Source organism: Rutidosis leptorrhynchoides, chromosome 11, assembly GCF_046630445.1.
Source record: "Rutidosis leptorrhynchoides isolate AG116_Rl617_1_P2 chromosome 11, CSIRO_AGI_Rlap_v1, whole genome shotgun sequence".
In the NCBI taxonomy this organism is placed as follows: Eukaryota; Viridiplantae; Streptophyta; class Magnoliopsida; order Asterales; family Asteraceae; genus Rutidosis; species Rutidosis leptorrhynchoides.
This window is the reverse complement of record NC_092343.1, coordinates 271,180,844-271,191,185: the sequence shown is the minus strand read 5'-3', so window position 1 is coordinate 271,191,185 and position 10,342 is coordinate 271,180,844. Positions and strand designations below refer to the sequence as shown.

Below are 10,342 nucleotides of genomic sequence, written 5' to 3'. Positions count from 1 at the left end.
GGCAAAGATAGAAACTGTTGAAAAGTGGGAAACCCCGAAAACTCCGAAACACATACGCCAGTTTTTAGGACTAGCTGGTTACTACAGAAGGTTCATCCAAGACTTTTCCAGAATAGCAAAACCCTTGACTGCATTAACGCATAAAGGGAAGAAATTTGAATGGAATGATGAACAAGAGAAAGCGTTTCAGTTATTGAAGAAAAAGCTAACTACGGCACCTATATTGTCATTGCCTGAAGGGAATGATGATTTTGTGATTTATTGTGACGCATCAAAGCAAGGTCTCGGTTGTGTATTAATGCAACGAACGAAGGTGATTGCTTATGCGTCTAGACAATTGAAGATTCACGAACAAAATTATACGACGCATGATTTGGAATTAGGCGCGGTTGTTTTTGCATTAAAGACTTGGAGGCACTACTTATATGGAGTCAAAAGTATTATATATACCGACCACAAAAGTCTTCAACACATATTTAATCAGAAACAACTGAATATGAGGCAGCGTAGGTGGATTGAATTATTGAATGATTACGATTTTGAGATTCGTTACCACCCGGGGAAGGCAAATGTGGTAGCCGATGCCTTGAGCAGGAAGGATAGAGAACCCATTCGAGTAAAATCTATGAATATAATGATTCATAATAACATTACTACTCAAATAAAGGAGGCGCAACAAGGAGTTTTAAAAGAGGGAAATTTAAAGGATGAAATACCCAAAGGATCGGAGAAGCATCTTAATATTCGGGAAGACGGAACCCGGTATAGGGCTGAAAGGATTTGGGTACCAAAATTTGGAGATATGAGAGAAATGGTACTTAGAGAAGCTCATAAAACCAGATACTCAATACATCCTGGAACGGGGAAGATGTACAAGGATCTCAAGAAACATTTTTGGTGGCCGGGTATGAAAGCCGATGTTGCTAAATACGTAGGAGAATGTTTGACGTGTTCTAAGGTCAAAGCTGAGCATCAGAAACCATCAGGTCTACTTCAACAACCCGAAATCCCGGAATGGAAATGGGAAAACATTACCATGGATTTCATCACTAAATTGCCAAGGACTGCAAGTGGTTTTGATACTATTTGGGTAATAGTTGATCGTCTCACCAAATCAGCACACTTCCTACCAATAAGAGAAGATGACAAGATGGAGAAGTTAGCACGACTGTATTTGAAGGAAGTCGTCTCCAGACATGGAATACCAATCTCTATTATCTCTGATAGGGATGGCAGATTTATTTCAAGATTCTGGCAGACATTACAGCAAGCATTAGGAACTCGTCTAGACATGAGTACTGCCTATCATCCACAAACTGATGGGCAGAGCGAAAGGACGATACAAACGCTTGAAGACATGCTACGAGCATGTGTTATTGATTTCGGAAACGGTTGGGATCGACATCTACCGTTAGCAGAATTTTCCTACAACAACAGCTACCATTCAAGCATTGAGATGGCGCCGTTTGAAGCACTTTATGGTAGAAAGTGCAGGTCTCCGATTTGTTGGAGTGAAGTGGGGGATAGACAGATTACGGGTCCGGAGATTATACAAGAAACTACCGAGAAGATCATCCAAATTCAACAACGGTTGAAAACCGCCCAAAGTCGACAAAAGAGCTACGCTGACATTAAAAGAAAAGATATAGAATTTGAAATTGGAGAGATGGTCATGCTTAAAGTTGCACCTTGGAAAGGCGTTGTTCGATTTGGTAAGCGAGGGAAATTAAATCCAAGGTATATTGGACCATTCAAGATTATTGATCGTGTCGGACCAGTAGCTTACCGACTTGAGTTACCTCAACAACTCGTGGCTGTACATAACACTTTCCACGTCTCGAATTTGAAGAAATGTTTTGCTAAAGAAGATCTCACTATTCCGTTAGATGAAATCCAAATCAATGAAAAACTCCAATTCATCGAAGAACCCGTCGAAATAATGGATCGTGAGGTTAAAAGACTTAAGCAAAACAAGATACCAATTGTTAAGGTTCGATGGAATGCTCGTAGAGGACCCGAGTTCACCTGGGAGCGTGAAGATCAGATGAAGAAGAAATACCCGCATCTATTTCCAGAAGATTCGTCAACACCTTCAACAGCTTAAAATTTCGGGACGAAATTTATTTAACGGGTAGGTACTGTAGTGACCCGAACTTTTCCATGTTTATATATATTAATTGAGATTGATATTTACATGATTAAATGTTTCCAACATGTTAAGCAATCAAACTTGTTAAGACTTGATTAATTGAAATATGTTTCATATAGACAATTGACCACCCAAGTTGACCGGCGATTCACGAACGTTAAAACTTGTAAAAACGACTTGACGATATATATATGGATATACATATGGTTAACATGAGATTATGATAAGTAATTATCTCCATAAGTATATTAACAATGAGTTATATACATATAAACAAGACTACTAACTTAAGGATTTCGAAACGAGACATATATGTAACGATTATCGTTGTAACGACATTTAAATGTATATATATCATATTAAGATATATTAATATATCATAATATCATGATAATATAATAATTTAACATCTCATTAGATATAATAAACAATGGGTTAACAACATTAATTGAGATCGTTAACTTAAAGGTTTCAAAACAACACTTACATGTAACGACTAACGATGACTTAACGACTCCGTTAAAATGTATATACATGTAGTGTATTTATATGTATTAAAATACTTTTGGAAGACTTCAAGACATATATCAAAACACTCATACTTAACGAAAATGGTTACAGTTACTTTCCCATTCTTTTCTTTCATCAAGAATTCTAGTCGTATTCTTACCCGTATTATACACAGCTTCAAAACGTACTTACTATGGGTATATACCAATAGGAACTAGCATGGGATTCCACTCTTGATTATGTCATGTATGACTAATCAATTTTAACTTCTACCATGAGCTAGTCAACTAACTAGAACTCCTTTTAACCCCACTCACCACTCACCAATTAACACTCATCATTCACTCCATTTCACTTCCAAATCTCTTTCTAATTCTCTCTCAACACACCCACACTATTATGAACGTATTTTTCCAGTAGTTAATCATCATCTTCATCAAAAATCACTTCAAGAATCAAGCTATAATCATCATAGGAAGAACACTTCAAGAATACTTCAAAAATCCCTTCAAGTTTACTAATTTACTTCCAAGCTTCCTAATCCATTCCAAGTAATCATCTAAGATCAAGAAACCTTTGTTATATACAGTAGGTTATCTTTCTTATTCAAGGTAATATTCATATTCAAACTTTGATTCAATTTCTATAACTATAAACTATCTTAATTCGAGCAAAAATCTTACTTGAACTTGTTTTTGTGTCATGATCCTACTTCAAGAACTTTCAAGCCATCCAAGATCCTTTGAAGCTAGATCATTTCTTGTCACTTCCAGTAGGTTTACCTACTAAACTTGAGGTAGTAATGATGTTCATAACATCATTCGATTCATATATATAAAACTATCTTATTCGAAGGTTTAAACTCGTAATCACTAGAACATAGTTTAGTTAATTCTAAACTTGTTCGCAAACAAAAGTTAATCCTTCTAACTTGACTTTTAAAATTAACTAAACACATGTTCTATATCTATAAGATATGCTAACTTAATGATTTAAAACCTGGAAACACGAAAAACACCGTAAAACCGGATTTACGCCGTCGTAGTAACACCGCGGGCTGTTTTGGGTTAGTTAATTAAAAACTATGATAAACTTTGATTTAAAAGTTGTTATTCTGAGAAAATGATTTTTATTATGAACATGAAACTATATCCAAAAATTATGGTTAAACTCAAAGTGGAAGTATGTTTTCTAAAATGGTCATCTAGACGTCGTTCTTTCGACTGAAATGACTACCTTTACAAAAACGACTTGTAACTTATTTTTCCGACTATAAACCTATACTTTTTCTGTTTAGATTCATAAAATACAGTTCAATATGAAACCATAGCAATTTGATTCATTCAAAACGGATTTAAAATGAAGAAGTTATGGGTAAAACAAGATTGGATAATTTTTCTCATTTTAGCTACGTGAAAATTGGTAACAAATCTATTCCAACCATAACTTAATCAACTTGTATTGTATATTATGTAATCTTGAGATACCATAGACACGTATACAATGTTTCGACCTATCATGTCGACACATCTATATATATTTCGGAACAACCATAGACACTCTATATGTGAATGTTGGAGTTAGCTATACAGGGTTGAGGTTGATTCCAAAATATATATAGTTTGAGTTGTGATCAATACTGAGATACGTATACAATGGGTCGTGGATTGATTCAAGATAATATTTATTGATTTATTTCTGTACATCTAACTGTGGACAACTAGTTGTAGGTTACTAACGAGGACAGCTGACTTAATAAACTTAAAACATCAAAATATATTAAAAGTGTTGTAAATATATTTTGAACATACTTTAATATATATGTATATATTGTTATAGGTTCGTGAATCAACAGTGGCCAAGTCTTACTTCTCGACGAAGTAAAAATCTGTGAAAGTGAGTTATAGTCCCACTTTTAAAATCTAATATTTTTGGGATGAGAATACATGCAGGTTTTATAAATGATTTACAAAATAGACACAAGTACGTGAAACTACATTCTATGGTTGAATTATCGAAATCGAATATGCCCCTTGTTATTAAGTCTGGTAATCTAAGAATTAGGGAACAGACACCCTAATTGACGCGAATCCTAAAGATAGATCTATTGGGTTTAACAAACCCCATCCAAAGTACCGGATGCTTTAGTACTTCGAAATTTATATCATATCCGAAGGGTGTCCCGGAATGATGGGGATATTCTTATATATGCATCTTGTTAATGTCGGTTACCAGGTGTTCACCATATGAATGATTTTTATCTCTATGTATGGGATGTGTATTGAAATATGAAATCTTGTGGTCTATTATTATGATTTGATATATATAGGTTAAACCTATAGCTCACCAACATTTTTGTTGACGTTTTAAGCATGTTTATTCTCAGGTGATTATTAAGAGCTTCCGCTGTTGCATACTTAAATAAGGACAAGATTTGGAGTCCATGCTTGTATGATATTGTGTAAAAAAACTGCATTCAAGAAACTTATTTTTTTGTAACATATTTGTATTGTAAACCATTATGTAATGGTCGTGTGTAAACAGGATATTTTAGATTATCATTATTTGATAATCTACGTAAAGCTTTTTAAACCTTTATTGATGAAATAAAGGTTATGGTTTGTTTAAAAATGAATGCAGTCTTTGAAAAACGTCTCATATAGAGGTCAAAACCTCGCAACGAAATCAATTAATATGGAACGTTTTTAATCAATAAGAACGGGACATTTCAGATGACATGCTTTACCATAGAGTAAACGGAAAGGAGTGGTTTCGGTTGACGTTTTGTACGCCGTTCTAAATGCCCATAAGGCGTCATCAAGCTTGAATGACCACTCCTTTGGATTAGATCCAACCGTTTTTTCAAGAATCCTCTTTAAAGCTCGATTGGTGTTTTCGACTTGCCCATTCTTCTGAGGATGGTATGATGTAGAAACTTTGTTGGTCACCCCATATCGTTTCAACACCTTTTCAAGTTAGGCATTGCAAAAATGAGTTCCCCGATCACTAATTAAAGCTTTCGGGGCACCAAACCAAGAAAAGATTTATTTAAGAAACGAAACTAAAACTCATGCATCATTAGTGGGCAAAGCTTGCGCTTCGACCCATTTTGAGACATAATCGATGGCAAGAGAATGTAGAGCTTATTATTAGATTTCGGGAACGGGCCCATGAAATCAATCCCCCAAATATCAAAAACCTCGCAAACTTGAATGACATTTTGAGGCATCTCATCTCATTGGGTGATTTAACCCACCCGTTGGTATGAATCACACGATTGACATATTTGGTGGGCATCCTTGAAGATAGTAGGCCAATAAAAACCGGCCTCAAAGACTTTTTGCCCCATAACTTGGGGACCATAATGCCCACCCGTCGGTCCATGATGACATTGGATAAGAATGCGTGTGCACTCATCCCCGGAAACACACCGGCGAATCATCCCATCAGAACACCGTCTAAAAAGATAAGGATCCTCCCAGAAATAGTACTTGAGGTCACTAAAGAATTTCTTCCTCTTGTGATGTGACCAACCTTTCTCCAAGAATCTCCCAACAAGGTAGTTAGCAATATCCACATACCATGGCTCGTCCACCTTGTCCATCTTCATGAGATACTCATAGGGAAAATCATCATGAATACTCGACTCATGAAGGACTTCGAGATTTAGATTCTCGAGTTTAGACAAGTGGTTGGCCGCAAGATTTTTAGCACCTTTCTTATCCCGGATCTCGATATCAAATTCTTGCAAAAGCAAGATCCATCTAAGCAGTCGAGGTTTGGCATCCGATTTTGAGAATAGGTACTTTAAAGCCGAATGGTCCATAAAAACAATAGTTTTAGACAAGACTAAATAGGACCAAAACTTATCGAATGAAAAGACCACCGCAAGGAGCTCCTTTTCAGTGGTAGTGTAATTCAACTGTGCTCCTTGCAAAGTCTTGCTTACATAATAGATGGGTCAGAAATGTTTCTCTACCCTTTGGCCTAAAACAGCGCCAACAACAAAATCGGATGCATCACACATAAGCTCAAACGGCAGAGACCAATTCGGAGTAATTATGATAGGTGCATTGATTTTTTCTCCTTTAAAAGTTCGAATGCCTTATGGCACTCTTTGGAGAAGTTCCAAGGTGTGTCCTTTTCGAGGAGTTTGTTCATCGGGTTAGCGATTTTGGAAAAATAGCAGTTACCTTCGCGGGATCCACCTCAATACCATTCTTGGAAATCTTGTGCCTGAGGACTATGCCCTCTTGTACCATGAAATGGAACTTTTTCCAGTTGAGCACAAGATTGGATTTCTCACACATTACCAACATTCTTTCTAAGTTAAGAAGGCATGAATCAAAACTGTCACCAAAAATTGAAAAGTCATTCATGAACACCTCCATGCAATCTTCTATCATATCATGGAATATGGCCATCATGCACCTTTAAAAAGTGGAGGGAGCGTTACAAAGGCCAAAGTGCATGCGACGGTATGAGAATGTGCCATACGGGCACGTGAAAGTAGTTTTCTCTTGGTCCTCGGGCGAGATAGGAATTTGGAAATAGCCCGAAAACCATCAAGAAAACAATAAAAGTTGTTTCCCGCTAACCTCTCTAGCATTTGGTCCATGAAAGGTAACGAGAAGTGGTCTTTGCGTCTGGCGTCGTTCAAATTACGGTAGTCAATACAAACACGCCACCCCGTGACAGTCCGAGTGGAAATTAACTCGTTTTTATCATTGGTGGTAACAGTAAGACCACCTTTCTTAGGTACACAGTTTACAGGGCTTATCTACGGACTGTTAGAAAATCGAGTAAATAAGACCTGCATCAAGGAGCTTAATGATCTCTTTCTTCACGACGTCTTGCATGTGAGGGTTCAACCTCCTTTGACGTTGCACCACAGGTTTGGAGTTATCCTCCATTAGGATTTTGTGGCTGTAATAGGAAGGGTTAATACCCTTGATGTCGTGAATTTTAAACGCAATGGCCGGTTTATAGGCCTTAAGCATGGTTACAAGCTCAGTTTTCTGACCTGTAGTAAGAGAAGAAGAAATAATTACCGGAAGCTTAGTTTCCTCCTGCAAATAAGCGTATTCCAAATGATCTGGAAGTGGCTTCATTTCTAACTCGGGAGGTTCATCAATTGAAGACTTGCTCCGGTAATCAGCATCAAGATCGAGTTCTTTAAAATCATCCTCAGTCGGCTCATAGCCGTTTTCCATCAAGGTGGTCAAAATATCCACCTCCTCAACCTGCAACTCCTCATCAATTTCAACCAATGAGCATTCTCCTGAACCCTGAAACTCTGGGAATTCCTGCAAAAACTCAGACTGGACTTCCACAGTGTTAAGAAAATAACATGTATGATCGGTGTACGCAGGGTATTTTAAAGCATGGTCGATTGAGAATGTTGCACTCAAGTCATCTATCATAAGGGTTAACTGTTGGCCATAAACATCGATAATATATCTAGCAGTATTCAAAAATGGCCGACCCAAAATAAGCGAAATCCGTTCATCCACTTCCATATCCAACCCCACAAAATCGGCCGGGAAAACTAACAACCCGGTCTTAGCTAGCATATTCTCTATGATTCCGCGAGGGAATTTATTAGAGCGGTCAGCTAGCTGAATAGCCATGCGAGTGGATTTTAACTCCCCGAGGTCTAGCTTAAGATAGATAGAATAAGGCATTAATTAATGCTAACCCCCAAATCCGCTAATGCCCTCATACAATCTAAGTTACCAAGTAAACAAGGGATGGTGAAACTCCCAGGATCCTCAAGCTTCTCGGGAAGCTTGTTTGCAACTACCGCTGAACATGCGACATTCAACCTGACTGAAGACATGTTCTCCAGCTTCTTCCTGTTAGTTAGCAAATCCTTAAGAAACCTTGCATACTTTGGCATACCTGTAATCACATCAATAAAAGGCATATTTATGTTAACTTTTTTAATCAACTCCATGAACTTGGACTTTTATGCCTCTAGCTTCTCCAATCTCTGCTTCCTCAGGAATGGGAGCGGTGGTTGATACTCTTTGACTACCAGTTTAGCAGCAATGGTTTCCGCTACCCTTACAACTTTCTCAATCACCTGTTCCGACTCCTTTTCCCCCTCCGGTTCACTAACAACCACCGGCTCACTATCCTTAACTAACGGAACCCGCAAATCATACTCATCGGGCTTCCTCAGTGGATCATATGCTAAACTACTTCGGGTGGTGATAGCATTAATGTGCCCATTCTTCGGGTTAGTATCCGTGTTACTCGGTAATTCCCCAGATTTCCTCTCATTCCTTTGATTAGCAAGCTGACCAATTTGTTTTTCTAAATTCTAAATAGCAGCTTACTGATTTCGAAACATTTGATTATTCTTTTCATTGGTTTGATTAACAGTAGTAACAAGCTGAGTTTAAGATATCACAAGCTTTTCTATCATAGCTTTAAGATTAGACTTTTTCTCTTCAACCTGGGGCTTTTGGAAATACCTCGGAGCTTGCTGTTGAACCCCCCCCCCCCCCCCCCCCCTACTAGAACTAGGTTGGAACCTGGAACCCTGATTACCCTGCAGATTGTAAGGATTGTTGAAGTTTCTATTGAACTGAGCTCTTCCTTGGAACTGATTGTGGTTCTTCTGACTGATAAAAGCAATCTCTTCTTTCTGATTCATATTCAACCCTGCATCACAATCTTTAGCCAAATGAAGCCCACCACAAAATTCACAACCAACCTTCATCCCATGGATGTCTTTGTCCAACTTTTCTAAATATCTCCCAAAGTTATCTAACTTAACATTAATGGAAGTAAAATCATCGTAAGCACCGGTGACTGCAACTGAAGAAGAAGAATGACCCAAATCATTATCCTCATGCCACTCATGAGAATACTCAGCTTGTCTTACAATTATCTCATACGCCTCCTCTTCGGTTTTGTTCATGAGACTACCCCCTGCTGCTTGATCAATAGTAACACATGTACTGATGGTACATCCCTTGTAAAAGGTTTGTACCTTGGAGAAAGTATCTAGCCCGTGTTGAGGGCAAGATCGCAATAAACGGCTGAAGCGATTCCAAGCATCATAAAGAGTTTCGTTAGGCTTTTGACGAAACTGAGAAATTTCCTGTTGAAGATGAGTGGCTTTGGATGCAGGAAAGTACTTGCTCAAGAATTTCTCCATCAAAGTATCCCAATCCTCGATAGTAGCCTCAGGTAGACTGTCTAACCAAACTCTAGCTTCCCCTTTTAAAGACCATGGGAAAAGCTTCAAGTAGATGACCTGATCGTGGACATTACTGAACTTGAACAGCCCACAAATCTGCAAAAAAATTCGAATATGCTCGTTAGAATCCTCTTGGGGTTCACCTCCAAACTGACATTTTGACCCAATTAGACTGATAATGGGTCCCTTGATCTCAAAATCATTCGTAACTTCCGGAACCCTGATAACGTTACCCTGGCCTACTTGGGAGGCCTTCATCTTTTTTGTCATACTCTGACCTTGTTGAGCCATTTGATTAACAACTGGAACCTCAGGTATAATAGGAATCTCAGGTCTAATGGGAGTATTAATTACCACTTGTGGTGGTTGAACAATCGGTGAATTCTGAGATTCAAAAACAACCGAATCGGTAAAACTCTCCAAATTAATCACAGGGTGGCTAGTTGATGGTGCAGTAGGAATATCAGTTTCTG

At 38.0% G+C, this 10,342-nt stretch overlaps 1 non-coding gene across 1 annotated transcript; it reads left to right on the top strand.

The window, feature by feature from the left end:
- The first annotated feature begins 9,675 nt into the window (after nucleotides 1-9,675).
- Nucleotides 9,676-9,781, top strand: LOC139878950 (small nucleolar RNA R71). The gene has a single exon (XR_011769810.1). It is a non-coding gene; the product is annotated as a small nucleolar RNA R71 (small nucleolar RNA).
- Nucleotides 9,782-10,342: the final 561 nt, after the last annotated feature.